The 17,198-nt window shown below is 57.4% G+C and overlaps 1 protein-coding gene across 8 annotated transcripts in view; it reads right to left on the bottom strand.

Moving 5' to 3' along the window:
* The window catches only part of ZMIZ1 (zinc finger MIZ-type containing 1), a 196,851-nt gene that overhangs the window by 37,357 nt on the left and 142,296 nt on the right, over positions 1 to 17,198 (bottom strand). The window contains exon 1 of one of the 8 annotated variants that reach the window (XM_058671277.1): positions 16,825 to 17,085. The exons of 6 other annotated variants lie outside the window; for them this stretch is intronic. The gene's annotated coding sequence lies outside the window, so the exon portion shown is untranslated. Of the gene's footprint in view, positions 1 to 16,015; positions 16,530 to 16,824; positions 17,086 to 17,198 lie in introns of those variants that run through there. One more of the 8 variants, XM_058671278.1, reaches the window with a different exon arrangement.

Below are 17,198 nucleotides of genomic sequence, written 5' to 3'. Positions count from 1 at the left end.
CCCATCCAGCTCCTGCCTGTGACATGGGAAAGCAGTATAGGATGGCTCAAAACCTTGGGACTCTGCACCTGTGTGGGAGACCTGGAAGAAGCTCCCGGATCCTGGCTTTGAATCAACTCAACTCTGGCCATTGTGGCCATCTGGCGATTGAACCAGCAGAAGGAAGATCTTTGTCTCTTCTTGTCTCAATAAATTTCAATCTGCATTTTCAATAAAAAAATTCTTTTTAAAAATCCCATTTGCATTCAGTGCTTTCTGGCACCACCTGCTACTCAGGATGATGTGCGGGCACACCTGCAGCCCGGATGCAGAGGTCTCCATCTCTCCCAGGCATGAGCATCACCTGGAAGGCTTGGTTCTCACAAGAATGCTGGGGCTCACCCCCAACAGGGTTTCTGATTCGATATGGACTGGAGCTGACCCAAACAACCTGCCCTTCTAGCCAGTTTCCAGGTGATGCTGGTCCCAGGAGTTCACTCTGAGAACCACTGCCCTGGGCAAAAGGATGGGTGAGCTCAGGGCCTGGCAGGAAGCAGGTGCTCTGTGTGGGCATGAATCGACCAGGGAAGGAAGCACCCGGCCGTTTCTCCTCCTGCTGTTGCACAATGCTTGCGAGCTTCTGGTGCGAAAGCTCCACTGCCAACATCGCTTGCCTTTTGCCTTCAAGGCTCTGGAGCTCTGACCCTAGATTCTCTCACAGTGGCCTGTCAGACAGGAGGAAGAACCCTGGGGGCGGGAGCCTGAAAGGGATGCAGCCCTGATTCTATCTACAGAGTAGGGTGGGTGTGATCCCAGGCAGTGTGCATCTGCTTCCTCTCCTGGATGTGAACCTGACCCATGAAGATGCTGTGCAGATGTTAACAGGGTGACCATGACAGTAGCTACAGATGCAGATCTTGCTTCAGACAAGGCGCTGCTCCAAGCACCCTGCACACATGACCTAATTAAAGCTTCTATTTTGTGAGGTAACTGCTGCCATCCCCTGGTAGCTGGCAGCTCCCTCACTGGCTGGTTGGGTGACCCTATGTCCCCTGTGCCCTGGGACCCACCTCACAGAGTAGATGCAAGGGTTGGGTGGGGGGCTGCAGGGCTCAGGGTCCCTGTGGGTTCCTGGGCACAGAGCAGCAGCCTGGGCCATCTGCAGGCCCAGCTCCATGAACTGGAGCCGGGATCAGGGAGGCGGGCGTCATTTGTTGATGCCTCTGCAGTGTTTAATCACCACGCAGCTCTCCTCCTTTCTCCTCCCCCTCTAGTGCCTGCTCTCTCCCTGGAGGAAACAGCTCCCAGCCTTCTGGCTCCGATGGAGGCCATGAAAAATTCACATGGGGCGGGAGAGAAGGCAACACAAGGGCAAGCAGGCTGTTTTTGTCTCATGGAGCTTCTCTGAACCCCAGACTTGTCCCCTCTCTACATACACACACAGCGTGGCACCTGCTTTACCCGAGACAGGAGATCGCCCAGCCCCAACGCCCTTGTCTGCCACCCTGGTGTTGCCTTTTCTCCCACTCCACGTGCTGTGTGAATAAAGGTCTCACTATTGATCATGCAGAAGTGAGAGCTGGGAGCCTGGAGCCAACCCAACCACCCCTGGGATGCCAGACTGGACTGGGGTCAGGGAATCAGGGGATCAGGGAGTCTCAAGCCCCTGGAGAATATTAAGACGGGAACACACACTTTTCTTGCTCTAAGAGTCGGGTCACCTGGGGACACGTCCTCAGGAAAGTCCACCACAAGTCAGGCAGAAACTCGACACATTCTTCTCTGCTGGCTTTCCTGGCAGTGCCGTGAAATGGAGAACAGCCCCCATTTCCGAGGAGGAAACGGGAGCTTTGAGAGGCTAGGGAACCTGCCCAAGGCCGGCCTGCAGAGACAGCCAGCAGCCTGGGACCTGGGTAATGCAATCAACTGGTGCTTTTTCTTTCCACAAGCAATATGCAAATCCATTCTCAGAAAGCTACATCTCCCTTACAGGGCCACAACAGGGGTCTTGGCCCACCTCCGCTGGCAGTTTCTCCCCTACCTGGGTGCTTCTGCCTTACTGCCCCACTTGTAGACTCTGGAGTGTTCTTTGGAAGAGGCATACACAATGTGATGAGAAACAGGTGGCATTGGGGTGTAGTAGGTAAAGCTGCCACCTGCAATTCCCAGCATCCCACAGAAGCACCAAGTCCGAGTACTGGCCACTCCGTTTCTACTCTAGCTTCCTGCTAATGCACCTCAGAAAGCAGTGGAAGACAGCCCAAGTGCTTGGGCCCTTGCTACCCCACATGAAAGACTAGGCTTCTGGCTTTGGCTTGGTGTAATCCCGGCCACCGTAGCTATCTGAGGAGTGAATCAATGGATGCAAGGTTTGTTGTGTGTTTCTACACGACTCTGCCTTTTAAGTGAAGAAAAAATATGCAGAAGCAGAAAACCAGCTTGTGCTGCAAAAGTCTTACTGGACCCCATCCTTGTCACCCAATTCCCCTTATTTGGCGGTTGGGGAGAGGGGGGTATAATGAGATTCTACCATCTGATTGGCTCTCCTGAGAATCCAGCCTCATCTGGGACACATAATGGATGTTCAGAGCTCAGAACTGCTGGCCTGGAAATTGAACCCCTACCTCACGCCACAGCGCACAAGATAAATAAATAATAAAAAGAAAGAGGGGAAAAAAACATGTTCTCTGAAAGTCTAGAAGACTGTGCCCTTGTGGTCAAGAATGATTCTTCAGGAAGACAAGTCAGAGGTGGTCAGAAAACACTGACCCATCTCCCACCCATGAAGAAGACTTCTGGTATACCCAAACACCCTGGTCGGGAGAAGGGCCACTGGCCCAACGTACAGGGAGAGACAGAAGCTTCTGAGACAGAAGCTCCCACAGCGCATGGCGAAGCCAGGCTGCAGTGTGCAGGAGAGGAGGGCCCCTCACAGACCCCAGGACTATGCAGCAGGAACCCAGGAAAGCTCCTCCAAAGAGGGAAGACAGCACTGCTTTATTCCTCTTCTAGCTCTGGCCTCCTCCTCCATGAACGACCAGAGACCTCAAACAGACAGAAGGAATCTCTGTGCTCCATACAGAGATAACCCAGCCAGGAAAAAAAAAAAACCCAAAAACCAAACACACACACACACACACACACACACACGCCCAGGAACCTGGCAGGGCATGGGGATGCTGGGCTCGCTCGGTGGGGCAAGAGCATTTATGGAAGTTCACATCATCTGTCATGGAGGCCTGGGCATTTAAATACTGGGTATTTGATTAAACTAACACGGGCGGCTGGGGCGAGGCATGGCTGGGTGCTCCCACCCTCGCCTACAAATTAGACCGTCACACACAATCCGATTACCTTGACTGCCACATTTATCTCGGCAGAGGGGCCATCCATCACTCCTCAGCAGCTGGCTCTCTCTCCCTACAGTGCAGACGCCACCAGGAGGGGAGCTCAGTCCCTTCCCTGCTTCCCTCCCCACCTAAGGCTTCCAACAGGCATTACCTTTCCCCTCACTCATTCCAGCCACGGGGGTCCACTTCATGGACCCCAGGTGCCTAGTCTAGGGCTCACCTCGGGGACCCGTGACCTGAGTTGAGCAAGGCTTGGACACCTAGGAAGGTGGAAGCTCTCTACATTCCACCTGGGAAATAGGACGATGACGCAGTGTGGCACTGCCACAGATTTTCATGCAGCGAGGACAACGTTCTAGGTTTGTGCTGTCCCCCAATGTACGAGCCCTGTGTAGCTATGAGGCACTCGGCATGTGGTCAAGCAGCCGAGTTCAAATCTTGTGTAACTTTTTGTTGTGAAGTGCCACGGGGCGCCGTGGACTTCAGGGCTGGATGGTGCAGGTCCTGTGGTTGTCACCTTTTAAGGGTTGTCATGCACACCATGCAAAGTCTCTGCTGGATGCTCCCTGAAACCTTGGCCCATGACAGACGAACACACCAAAGAGACATCTCCCCAAGCTCCATATCTGAGCAAAGACCACAGCTACCATTATCTGAAGGGCCCTGAGCTGAAAGCACAGACAGCCCAGAGGTCCTCAGAGTCCAGTGAGGTGAGCAGACTTGTGATTTAAAGAAAAACAGAGGGGGAGGGGCTGGTGTTGCAGCAAAGTGGCCTAAGCCACCACGCGCAATGTCAACATCCCCTACTGGCACTGGTTCAAATCCTGGCAGCTCCACTTTTGATCTGACTCCCCGCTAATGTGCTTGAGAAGATGACCCAACTGCCACCCACGTTTGAGACCTGGATAGAGTTTCAGGTTCATAGCTTTGGGGTGGCACAGTCATGGTCATTGTGGCCATTTGGGGAGTGAACCAGTGGATGGTGAGGGCAGGGCTCCTGGCAAGCAGGCACCAGCTGCCTGCCTGTGTCCATCTCCTCTCCATGTTGGTACTGAGGAAGTGCGAGTCCAGAGGCCCCCAAGCCCAGCCCTGATCTTCAGATCAAGCCCAAGTTAACAATGGGATCCCCCAGAGCACAGGGCAGTGGGACACAGGGCCTGGCTGCCAGGGCCCAAGCCAGCTCTTGCTGGCAGGAGCCTGAGAGGGAACCTAGTGGCACCCACAGAAGGCAGGTCCCCTTCTGAGCCTGCGGTACAATGACAGGTGATGTGACCTGTGACCTAGGAGTAGAATCCATGTGATACGAGAGAGCTCGCTTGCTGGGACTTGCTTAACTGAACGGTATTGCTGGGTACTCGGGGCAGGCCAGAGACCAAGGTGGGACCCTGAGTTAGCAGAGCCGACCACTTTGGAACATGTACTCCAATGGGTACCCTGAAGATCCCTCTTCATCCCCCTGAGGCAGTGAGAGCTGGAGGAAGCTGCCTTTCTTGATAAGGAATGGGAGTGAAGTCACAGACATGTGTAAACCCTTCTGGGAGAGGCAGAGGGAATCTGGGTTTGGGGCCACGTGGCAGAACACAGGTGAGCTGTCACCTGAGTTTTCTTTTTTTTAAAAAAGATTTATTTATTTTTATTGTAAAGGTAGATATATAGAGAGGAGGAGAGACAGAGAGGAAGATCCTCCGTCCAATGGTTCACTCCCCAAGTGACGGCAACAGCTGGAGCTGAGCCAATCCGAAGCCAGGAGCCAGGAACCTCCTCCAGGTCTCCCACGAGGGTGCAGGGTCCCAAGGCTTTGGGCCGTCCTTGACTGCTTTCCCAGGCCACAAGAAGCGAGCTGGATGGGAAGCAGGGCCGCTGGGATACGAACTGGCGACCATATGGGATCCTGGCGCGCTCAAGGCGAGGACTTTAACCACTATGCTATCACACCAGGTCCTGTCACCTGAGTTTTAAGAGTACAATCTTTCCACTCAGCCTCCTACCCTGCTGCTTGTGGCCTTGTCACGGGAGCACAGGTGGAAGTGTGCCCCTTGGTGGCAACCCGCTGCAGGGGCAGTCACCAGCTGGCTGGGCATTGTGGCCTTTAGCTGTCCTCAGTGGCCAGAAGGGACATGGGGACACACTGCAGCTGAGGGAGGGAGAGACATGGGATGCTCTGGCTGTGATGTGCTGCATGAGGAGAGCCAAAAATAAGGTGGGTGTTGGGAAAGAGGGCACCAGGGAGCCCAGAGCAGGTCCTGCCCCCAGATTTACCGCCAAACCACTCACACACAAGTAATAGTAAGTATATAACAAGCTGTAAGATGGGCAAGGAACCACAACAGAAGGGGAAGGAATGGGGAGGTCGGAGGTAGCGGGCAGCTATCCCTTGCAAGTCACTTACTCAGTGCCAAGGAGGGGACCCAGAAGCTCCCCAAGCCCAATGGGGATGTCTGCAGCCAGACCTAGCCCTCCCCAAAATGCCAACACTCCTTTGTTGCCACTTAAACCAATTTGGGGGTAATTCCACAGGCAATTGTCTTCCGATTTACAATGCAGCTCCGTGATTGCATGCAGGCTGATGGTTCAGGCTGTAATTGTATGGTAATCACTTCTGTTTATGATCGATGCGGAATTCACTATTGTTTCCCCGGCAGGCTTGTTAAATAAAAAAAAAAAGTGCTGGGGTGGGGAGAGAGGGTTGATTTCTGTGAGTTGGAGCCCTGGGAAAATGAAATTAAGCAGAGTAACCCTGTGTGTGCATGCGTGCATGCATGTGTGTGTATGTGTGTGCGTGTGTATGTGTGTGTAGGGGGTGGGGGAGAAGGCGGTTTAAAGGCAGTCAAGCCTCAGGCTTAGTAGACAGGGGGCAGACTATGAGGGACACAGCGACTAGGCCAGGGGCAAGCGGTCAGTCATGGACACGTGGGAATGCCCAGAGGGACCCTACACACACCTGTGGAAAGCCAAGGGGACCCCTCCTGCACACCCACATGTTACCACACCTGCTCACGCCTATGCCGACTGTAAGGTGCAGACAGTCCAGGGGCCAGCTGGCAGGCCAGGCACTACCTGCCCCCTCAGGATGGGAGGCCCCTCCCTCACTCCCCTCCCCCATCAGGGATGTGCCTTCCTTCCCTTGGTCCCTGCCCTGAGGCCATCTACCTACCAGCTGGCTACAAGGTGGCAGATGGCACTTGCGGGTGCAGATGCCTGGGGGTGCAGGGGAGCAGCCCACCCAGCGGGCAGAAACCCGAGCCTCCCAAGAGGTCAAGGGGTAACAAGCCTGGGCTGGGCAGAACAGCACTGCCTTTCAGAGCAGCCATGGGCACCTGGCGGCTGAATCTGCACCTGCAAGAGGCCAGTAGCCCCGAGGGGCACGAGCAGGCAAGCAAAGCAGAGCTTGGCTGCAGGGCAACATGTCAGCAACATGCCCTGCCCTCCCTAAGAAGAGGGACATCTGAAAATGTGGAAGAGACCAGGTGTTGTTGGGGTTTCAGAAGCCCACTGCCGCTCAGATCCTCTCTACTGTCTAAGCCACCCTTCCCACGTCACACAGCATGGAATGCCATCCTGACCGCAATGCACGCATCATTCCACCAGGCCCAGTCCACACCTGCCTAGGTGGCCTCCCTCAAACCCGCTCTCCAAGATGACTGTCATCCTTGGAGGTGGCCAGCCCACCCCCATCCTGACCCCAAATGCAGCAGAGCAACAAGCAGCATCCCTGGCTCTCTAGGACCCCTAAGGCCACCCCCTACCAGAACCATGCCCAGCCTGAACTGGGGTGTCCTTGGCTGCCTAATTAAGGGCTCAGTGGGGCATGCCAGGAAGCGGCTGGACAACCTTCCAAGTGACTTCTCTCCCCAGGGACCAGGTGTCTTAAGGGAGCTATTCTGCATTAAAAACAAAGGGAATGCCAACGAGTTGGATGAGGTTTTTCTAAACACAGAATATCTGCGTGTTGGGGGCAAGGGGACCTGTCAGATACTGCCTACCAGGTGTTTTTTGGGGATCAGAGTCAACCTCTTCCCTAGTAAGAGTGCCGGACTGGAGAAAACGTCCCCTCAGGCACCATCAAGGAAATGGAGATTGGACCTTTCAGGTGTCCCCTGCTGGGCACTGAAGGCTCAGAGCCTGGGGGCGGGTAGAAGGCCAGAACTGTTGCCTCAGCTCCACCCCTCCTGCACCTCCCATGCATCTTGGTTCTCCTAATTTGTCCAATGGGCACAGCAGGGCATGGGGCAGCACCCTCTTGCAGGCTGAAGGTGCTCACAGCAAATTTGTAAAGTGACCTCTGACCTCAGCTTGCACTCTGGAGCATGAGTCAGGCTCCAGGTGGGAAGTTTAAGTTCAGGTCAGGCTGAACGGGCTGGCTGTTCTCCCTGTCCCACTCCCAAAGGGCAGAGTGGCCATGGTAAGAGGTAAGGGAGAGTGGCTGCCGGCCGTAGAGAAAACCAAGCCATTCAGACTAAGCCCCAGCCTGGGTCCTTCCACCTTGATGTCACAGCAGAACAGGAACCAAGAGCCCATTTTTCAGATGGGGAAAGTAAGGCTCCTGACCTCTTGCTAGCAGTGGTAGGCAGACGGTCTCTTGATCCTGTAGTGCTCTTGTTATCAAAACAACTTGCAGGTTTTCTCTCGCTGTAGGCTGCTCTCAAATAACCACAGAATTCTCCTGCCACCTGAGAGGGGGAACAGGAAGCTGCGAATATCAGGGCAGGCTTCAGGAAGCTGTGGGACTTCCTATCTTGAAAGTCTGGGAGGTGGCAGTCAACTTCCCAAAGACAGGAGGGGCTGTCGGGGCCCTGCTACCTCTGGGATTAGCTCTGCTGAGCCTGCCCACCCAGTCCCCTCCCCCAGGCTCTAGAGTGCAGGGCAGTGGAGAAGGGTGCTACTGGCCACCTCCAGCAGGGCAGGGCTCAGACTAGCCTGACCTAGGCTGGGGCAGGTGCATGGTGGGATTTCCATTCCTTGTCCCAGCTGCATAAACACAGCATAGCTGCTGCATTGGGGGTGACGGTGTGGCGGTGCCACAGTCTCAAGCTCACCACTCTGAGCATCCTTGCATCTGAATGTGGAGACTGTGTACCTTGCCCAAAGTCACCTGGCCCAGCCCCACCTCTCCCTAACCCACAGAGTGGTCCCAGAAGGATCAAGAATTGTTACATCTTAACACACATGGCCCTTCACACATCACTCGCACTCCCAAGGACACTGCCCTATACCCGGATTCCACACCAGCAAGTATGACAAGGACCCCCACATCTACGCATGAACACACACCTGTCCCACTGCTGTCCATGTGATCTAAACGTACACATGTACACACGCCAATCTCCTGGATCCCCAGCAAATGCTGCAGCTTGAATTTCTCCAGCACTTACTCCATTTGACCCCTAACACCCCACTTCTGGAACTTTAGGCTCCTGGGGCAGGGGGTAGTGCAGGGACTCCACCCACGCTTCCTTTGTTCATTCACTCACTCAAAAATAAACTGGTATGGATGATTTGGCTGCCTGGATGATGAACACATCAATGTGACCGAGCTAGACTGATGCACTTGAAGAACTTGATCTTCCTGCACAAATTGAAGGCTGCATCCAGTGCTGTGCACCTGCTTGGGGTTGCAGGTACGTCACTCAGAAGGGGCACAAGCAGGGAGAGTGTGTAGCTGGGGTCCTGGGCAGCACATCCCCGGGGGCAGGACACGCGTACACTGGGGGATCCTATCTTTCCAGCAGGGCCCGCCTGAGGGTACAGTATTTTACAGAAGAGGTGGCTGAAGAAACTGCCAAGCAGCAGAGAGCAATCTTAAACTGAAGATCACCTGCATGGGGTGAGGGTGGGTAAAGGTGCCTGGTCTGGGTCAGCCTACTCAGAGGCTGGAGTCCACAGGGCATCATAATGAGAGGGGACCCCCACCCTCCAGAGCAGCCTAGGAAGAAACCCCAGGAGGCTGTCACCTGAGGAGAGGGGTTTTATCCAGGTCACTGAAGGTATTTCTTGCAGAAGGCACAACACCAGGCAACGCTGAGAGGATTACGGGGTTCTGATCAGCCTGATGCTGGGGAGGCTTAATTCCAGGCCGAGTGTGTGCTCTGCAGGAGGACTCAGTTCCCCAGGAGGTGCTGGGGCAAGAGTGGGGGCAGGCAGCTGTGCTTGGCTCTGTGCATTCCCCCACCACCCCATGTGTGCCTGCTGCCTACTGGTGCCTTGGGCAGCTCCAGTACGAGGCAAGGCAGGTGCACACTTGGGCAGAGGACTTGCTTCCATTTCCCAGGGTCAACTAGGGATGCCAGGGCTGGTGGCTGCCCTGAAGCTGGCTCCTAACTGTCACTAGAAGTCATCCATACCCTGGCTCTTGTGAGTGAAACTAGGGCAGAAGGGTAAGGGTGTGGGGTGAGCTGCTTTGGATGCTGCTGCCCCGACAGCCCAGGACAAGGTCTTCATCCTTGCTCCAGGGCCAAGATTTCTCAGGGGAGGTGACGGTCAGAGCATCGACCCTCCCAGGCCAGTGCTTGCAGGGGAGTAAAAGCACCCCCACAAATGCAAATGTGTGTGCGGTGGCTGGGGCTATAAGGCATAATTCTGAGATCCCCAGAGGAGTAGGCCTTGCAAAAACGCAAACAACCTCATCTGTGATAGCAGTAAGGACAGCTGATGACAGTCACACAGAGCTGACCAGTTCCTGGACCCATACTCCTAACCCTCCCACGGCCCTCTGAGATGGGTGCTGTTGTCCCATTATGCATGTGAGGAAACAGGCACACTGACAGGTGGAGTGCCACTATAGAAAAGCAAGGGGGTGCTGGTGAGAAAGACTCACGGGGGCTTCTGAGGGCAGAGGGGGTGTTATCCCCTCTCTGCCCCAGCCACGGGCTTCCAACCTGGAATTCCCTCTCTAAACCCACTTGAGGGGAACCCCTAGAATGCCCCCCAGTCCTCACCTGCCCTCCAGGAAACAGCCTTGTGTGGCTTCTGCGCTCTCCCTACACTAAGTCTTTGTTCTGCAATGGCACGGCCGCCCAGTTCCCCAAGGCCCAGCCCGAGAGCTGAGTTGCCTGTCTTTGGCTGCCCAACACGAAGCACACAGCAGGTGTCAGGCCGTGAGCGCATGAATAGGTGTCTTGGCTCCTGGGACCGTTCCTCCCCCTCCCCAGCCCAGAGCCTCCTCCCAGTGAAGGGTTCCCCTGGGAAGCCTGGCTAAGCTCCAAGGTCCTCCACCTAAGAGATGTCCACCATCAGGATCAACCCCCAAACCCTCTGCTCCAAGCCTGGGGCTTACCTTACACTACCCGGAGGTTCCAGGCCCCTGAGAATCCACAGTGGGCCTCAGAGGCAGGACATTCTTGCACACAGCCCCCACCAGTGAGCTTCAGGAGGCCACGGGGCTGAGTCTGGCTGGTTCCCCAGAGGGAAATGAAAGTGGGCGTGTATATGCCAGCCCCCCACATACTTCCTCTCGAGCTGGGACTCACACTGGGATGTCCCAGCACACACAGACAATACGCACACGCATCCACCCCCCTCTCCCACAGAAAAGAGGGAAGAAGGTCCTCCCCCTTAATCCCCCCAAACAGCAGTCTCTTGTCCTTTGAGGCCAGGTGAGAGGCCACCTTACCAAAGAGGATGCTGCAGCCCAGGGGACCTGCCAGGGGAGCTGGACCAGGAGAGGACCCAGTCTATCAGGTAGAGACACCAAAAACCCAGCCAGTTTGGGAGCTCAAGCAAGGACTGGAGTCCGGCTGCCAGCGATGACAGCTGCCACTCATTAAGCGATGACTGGGTGCCAGACACTGAGGTCCCACCTCTGGGCCTTCCCCACAGCAGCTTTGCCCAGGCAGGTAGGGCAGCTCCTGCAAGAAGGAGATGACGTAGCCCATCACCCGGTAAAGGGCAGATGTGGGTTTCACAATGACTCCAACGCCATCTCTGGGAGGACCCTGGTTGGCCCCATTTTCAGGGGCCTGTCGATTGGAGCAGAGAGGTCTTTTAGGCCATGGGTATGGGGGCAGGGGTCATAACAGCCCCTAGAAGTACTTGGCAGGGAGGCAACCCCCCGCCCCTGCCAACCATGAAAAGCATGGAACCATGAGTCTGCTCTGCAGGCACAGCACTTTCTGTCCCCAAAGGCCACCCCATGCAGGAGGGCAGCCCCCCCAGTTCCGTGGGGTGGCTAAGAGCAGTTCCTGGGACTGAGGAAGTGAGAATTTACTCTCTCATTCACATGTATTTCCACAGCCATATGGAGCTGATGATGGCGGCTGTGTCACATTGCGCAAACAAGATGTGAGGACCCCAAGGAGAGGAGGGGACTCTCTGACATCACACAGCCAACTTGGGAAGCCACAGCTGTCTTGGGGCCAAGGCCTCAGCCACTCAGATCCTTCCTGGGAGCCCAGCTACCATGGCCTCGCACTCTGGATGGGTCATTTAATTGGCATCTATCAAGCACCCGGCACGCCACCAACAGCATCAAGTCTGCTTTCACCGGGGACAGGGCAGGGAGCTGAGCAGCCAGGTCTGGGCAAGTTCCCAATGCTCCTGCCCATCCCTTGGCTCCCCCTCCCCAATCCTGGGGTGCCTACAAAACAGGAACCCTGCAACAAGACAAGGCTTTCCATTGTGTCAGCAGAATCACGGACATTCCCGCAACAGCACACCGCCTCCCCACTTCCACACTTGGATTCCTACCTGCCCTTCATCCTCCATCAGCTGCCACACCTCTCCCTGGCCCTCTTCCTGCCCTATACCCTAATCCTACCCATTTGCAAAATCAAATTCCACTCGGATGGAATTCCAGACCACTCCAAGCCTGAAGTCACTCATCTTCCTTCTCCCATCTCCCGTCTACAGCATAGGCCTTTGCCTGCTGCACCTTACTATTCTCCCTATACTCTTGAGGCCTGGGCATTGGGCATGGCATCCAAAGGCAGGGGCCCACCCACCCAGTGTCTAGTTAGCACTGGGTCCTGGCTGATACCCTGCAGTGGGGTCTGTTTCAGAGATGAGACAAGGAGAGGTGACACAGCAAGTCCAGAGATGAAAAAACCCCGGGGGCCCCTCAGGCGGGAAGTGTCTTGCCAAAAGGTCGCACACTAATTTGGCACCAGCCCCACTGATAGTATCACTTGAGGGCTAAGCCTACATCACCAGCATTGGGATGAGCTGCGGAGCTCTACAAAGCGAAGACAAAGCACACAGGCTGAACCCCAGAACCATGCAACCACACCCTCCATGGGAACAGGGGTACCCTGGCCAGACCCCCTGTACTGCCTTCACCAAAGCACCCAAGATTTCCTTGGGCCTCATGCCAAGGTACAGGCAGGAGGCAGTGGTAAGAACCCTGGGAGCTAGCTCTGAGCAGAAACTGGGGCTGTGGTACCCCAAGAGAGGGGACGTGCCATCCTCAAAGCCAACCGAGGACCCTGACGCGCATGTTCTCAGCTGTGGCCGGCTGCCAGGCCCCCAGATTCACAAAATCAGTGTGCAAGAACATGTGGTCAGTTTGGGAAACCAGGGTGGCTCTGCCTGGTTCTGGGGGAAGGCACAGGTGCTGGGGTTGTGAATGGCAACATTTCCTTGCTGAGGAAGAATGGGAACCTTGGGGGTATTGTCAAAACTCCTCCTGACAGCTGTGCTAGTCCCCTGGTCAGCTTGGGGCTCACCTCACCCCTCTATGGGAGCTGGAGACTTCAGTGAGCTTGCTGTTTTTGGTGGATGCGGGGACGGGAGAGAGGTGGGCATCTGGGGACACAGACAACAGACATAGGCCACAGGCAAACTCACCTCCCCTTGGAAGCTAAGAGCAGGAAGCAAGAGCAGCAGGCACGATAATAAACTTGCAGCTCACAATGGGATTTGCAGAGGACAGTGAGAGGGCACTGGCCTCATCCAGGCCTGCCCTGCTGCCATGACCTTGGGGGCAGGAAGTGCCTCAGCTCTGCCGGGCAGCCGGCTGGTCGTCTTTCCCTGCCTGTGGTTACCAGCCAGGGAGCTCCCCAGAAGCTGCCAGTGCTTCCAGGGTGGGGGCCTTGTTTTTCCCAGAGCAAACTCCCTGAGGGAGTGGGGGCGGGGGCCGCGGGTACTCTGCCAGGCCCTGGGAGAGTTTCCTCGGCAGCTGCAGCTTCTGGCGAGCCCAAGGGTGCGTGTGCCCCGGCAGTCACCCCATGGCATGAGGGGCCAGGCCCTGGCAAGGCATCTGGTACCAGCCAAACATCCATACATCTTTTCCCACCTTACCTGCCTGGGAGCTCTGGGGCCTGCACCCCTCTGTGGCACAATGCAAAGAGGACCCTGGCTCCTCTCTCAAGGACCCAAGTGGCTTCCATCAAGGTAAACACCTCTCTGGCCGGGAAAGCCTCACCCCCTCCTTCTAGCTCACAACTCTGTTCCTGGGGAGCTGGCTCAGCTGCCTGATCAATGGATGACTTCACGGGAGCTGACTCCTGTTGGCACCAATGTGCAGTCCTCAGGGAAGGCCCAGGTTGCCCCTGGGACCACTGCTCACCTGTGCTCTCCAGACAACCGCGGGTTGCAAAGCACTGAGTGTGGACCTCACCTAACTCCTGGGAGCATGGTCCCTACTCCCCTCACAGGAGGACCATAATGCTGAGAATACATAGGGGCCTCTACTTGGCAGACACCTGTGGGCTCAGGGCTCCAGTGGGCAGGTTAGAGCTGGCTGATGGAAGTTGCAATCTCTGTGCGCATGCTCTGTGATCTGGCAGCTCAGAGCTTCAGGCCATCAATGAATACACGAAGTGTGGCAGGTGCAAAAAGCTCCAAAGAGAAACCCAACTTTCACCCTGGACCCATTAAAGTTCATAAAGAACCACACGTGGTCGGTAGCTACCACACGGGATGGTATCCTCCAGTAGACACCAACTGTTCCACCCCTTACTCCCTGGGTAGTGAGCCACAGTGAGCTGTGGGGAAGGCCCCAGGGGGGACTTAGGGTGAAAGTTTTGGCGAGAGCCTTTCCCACTTTGGATGGTGACTCTCAAGGACCGAGCACAGGGCTGGGGGGCCTTGTAGATGCCTTGCCAGCAATGTTTTTCTGATCCCTCCTGGGTCACTTCCCCATTCTCACAGCTCAGTGTCTGCTCACACAGTCTCAGCCATCACCGTGCCCACCACCTGCCAGCCCCTGTGGCTGGCACCGAGGAGTCGGTGATGAGTAACACACAGCCCCTGCCTTCCAGCTCGCCTACAGTCAAGGCCTTGCTCCAGCAGGTGCCAGGCCTAGTTTCCTGTCTCCTACAACAGGGGGGAGGAGGGGAGGTAGGAAGGTGCAGAGGTCCTGACAAATTGGTTTTCCCTTTGGAAATTGGGGCTCCAGGTTCCCGACGATACAGGCTGTGACAAGAAGTTAAGAGGCAGCAGAGAGAGGAGAGGAAGAGGAGCTCAGAGTGATGGTAGGGCTGCATGGGGGAGCACAGGCAACATTATGATGAAGTAAGCCTCAAACTCCGAGCAGACTGCCTGCCGCTTCCGGTAAAAACCCAGATTCTCACCAAAGCGTTGCTGTTTGGTGGTTTCTCACGAAGGAAGTTCAGGGTAAAAATAGCTCGGAAGGGACCTTAGATCCAGCTCACTGAAGGGTAGTCACTGCCTGGCTAACACCCACAGAAAAGGAGAGAAGGCTTCCTCGTAGCCACGTGGACCCCAACACAGTCCTGTTCCCATGAGATGAGGCCTTGGGCACTTAAGTGGATCAGATGATGGGGTGTGCACCCAGAACTCCAAAACTGGAGGAACGCTGGCCTCTGTGCCATCTGGACGGCTTACCCTGATTTTTGGGTGGTGTGGCCTTCCTTACTGTCCAGTCTTATCTCTGCCAAGAAGCAGAGAGGCACCAGCTGTGCCCAGCTAGCAATTCTGCCTGATGGTCAAGGACAGGCACCCACCAGGTGCCCATCGTGAGAATGACCATCTCCTGAGGCCATGTAAAGAGGTGCCACCCATCCCACCTCCAGTTGGTGTCCAGTTGGTGACGGGAAATAAGGGTCTATCTTTGTGCTCCAGGTGCCACCACTTGCAAGACGCCAACACCAAAGTCACATGTGCGGGGACCTCAGGCCCTCCACAGTCCTCTGAGAAAGCTTCTCTCCAAGGTCTCCATCATCACGTGTGGGGCCTGGCTCCTGGCAGTGCCTCCTGCCCTCTGCTGTAGACCCCAGCCCTCTCCTGCTGCAGCTTCTTCCCTGCGCGCACGCACACACACACTTGTCACAAGGCTGTCCTGCACCCACCACCTCTGTGGAGGGGGCCAGGCCGCCAAGGGGGAGACCCCAGGGTCTCCAGGTACTCCTCCCAGCATCAGGGCCGCATTCTGACAAAGGAGCAGCCTAAAGTTAAGGACCCACCGCCAAAGGCTTCCTGGCAGAAGCTGTTTTGCGCCACCAAAGCAGCGGGAGAACGAGTCCCTAGACAACGTCCACCTGGCCTTCAGGAGCCGAGGGACGTGGGAGGGTCCTGCCCGCGCCGGCAGAGGTCCCGCCGCAGCCCCTCTGTACGCGCACGGTGGGGCGGCCGGCGCAGCCCAGCCCGAGGCCGCCACCATGCAGCACACGGCGCTACCCACAATGCACTGGCCTCTGTCACACACAGGCACGCACACGCACCCGCGCGCCCGCTGGGAGCGCGGCCCGGCCACGGGCGCCCTGCCGGTGCCCACCCTCTGGCCCCGCACTTACCTGGAAGTTGTGGTGGCTGCGGTTCCGCCCTAGCGCCCGCGAGGTCTGGGGCCCAACCGGCTACGGCGGCGGCCCGAGCTAGCGACTCCGGGGCAGGGTTCAGCCCGCGCCGAACAAAGGCTGCGCACAGGCAGCGGGCGCCGCCTGCATCCCCGCTCCGCGCCCGGGCGGCGGCAGCGGCAGCAGCGGCAGCGCGGGGGCCCGGGCGGCTCCGGCGCCCGCTTGCTCCGCGCTGCCCGCTCCGAGGGCGCTCCGACTCCCGCGCTCCCGCTCGCTGCTGCCCGCCACCGCCGCCGCCGTCCGGCTACCGCACCGCACACATCAATTATTCATCGCCCGTCTCCAGCTTCCTGGGCGAAGCCAATCACAGGCGGAGGCTCCGCTAATGGGGCCGCTGCCGCCGAGGAGGCAGCCAGCCGCGCGCCCAGGCGCAGGCGACAGCCCTCCGGGGACGGGGATGGGCCGGGGGCGCGCGGGGAGGGGGGGTGCACGGGGCGTGCCGGAGAAACTTCCCACGGCTCGCGCGTTCAGCTCGGCGCTCCTGGACCCTCGAGGCGTGACCACCCACCCTGCGTATGCCGCGTAGGGCTGGGGGCTCGGGGCGGAGTAGGGGGAGGCCGTGCACGCTGTGGAGGGGGGAGGGGCGGGAGGAGGAGGAGCGCAGGAGGAAGATGAAAGGCAAGCAGACCTGCCTCGGCGTCTCCAGGGAGCCCCGGCTCGCGCACCCTCCCCGCTTTGCGAGCCTCCGTCAGCCTCTCCCTCACCCCCCCACCCCCGCACCCCTGCCTCAGCCCGGCGCCCGAACTCACTCGTGCGCGCCGACCGCCAGCCCTGCCACTTGGCTGCGAGGGAGCGCGAGTGAGTAGAGATCGGAGGCAGCTCACATTTCAAACTTGCACGCAGGGGTGGTGCTGGTGCACGCCGCCACCGCCGCCGAGCCAACGCGCGACCCGTCGAGCAGCACTCAAGCCTCCGGACGGGGGCGGCTACCAGGCCCCCTCCCCTCCCCCGCCGAGGCAATTAATTGGAAGCAACACTTGTTGGAGTGGGACTCCCGGCGCGCTGTCGCCCGAGGGGGCCTCCGCCAAGGCGCTGGCGACCACGGACTTCGGGTGCCTCCCGCCTCCCAGTGATCGCTCCCAAGTGGCCATGCTAATGAGGGTCCAAGGCAGGGGTGTGGGTG

Source organism: Ochotona princeps, chromosome 13 (genome assembly GCF_030435755.1).
Source record: "Ochotona princeps isolate mOchPri1 chromosome 13, mOchPri1.hap1, whole genome shotgun sequence".
Taxonomy (NCBI): domain Eukaryota; kingdom Metazoa; phylum Chordata; class Mammalia; order Lagomorpha; family Ochotonidae; genus Ochotona; species Ochotona princeps.
This window is presented reverse-complemented; position numbering and strand designations above follow the sequence as displayed.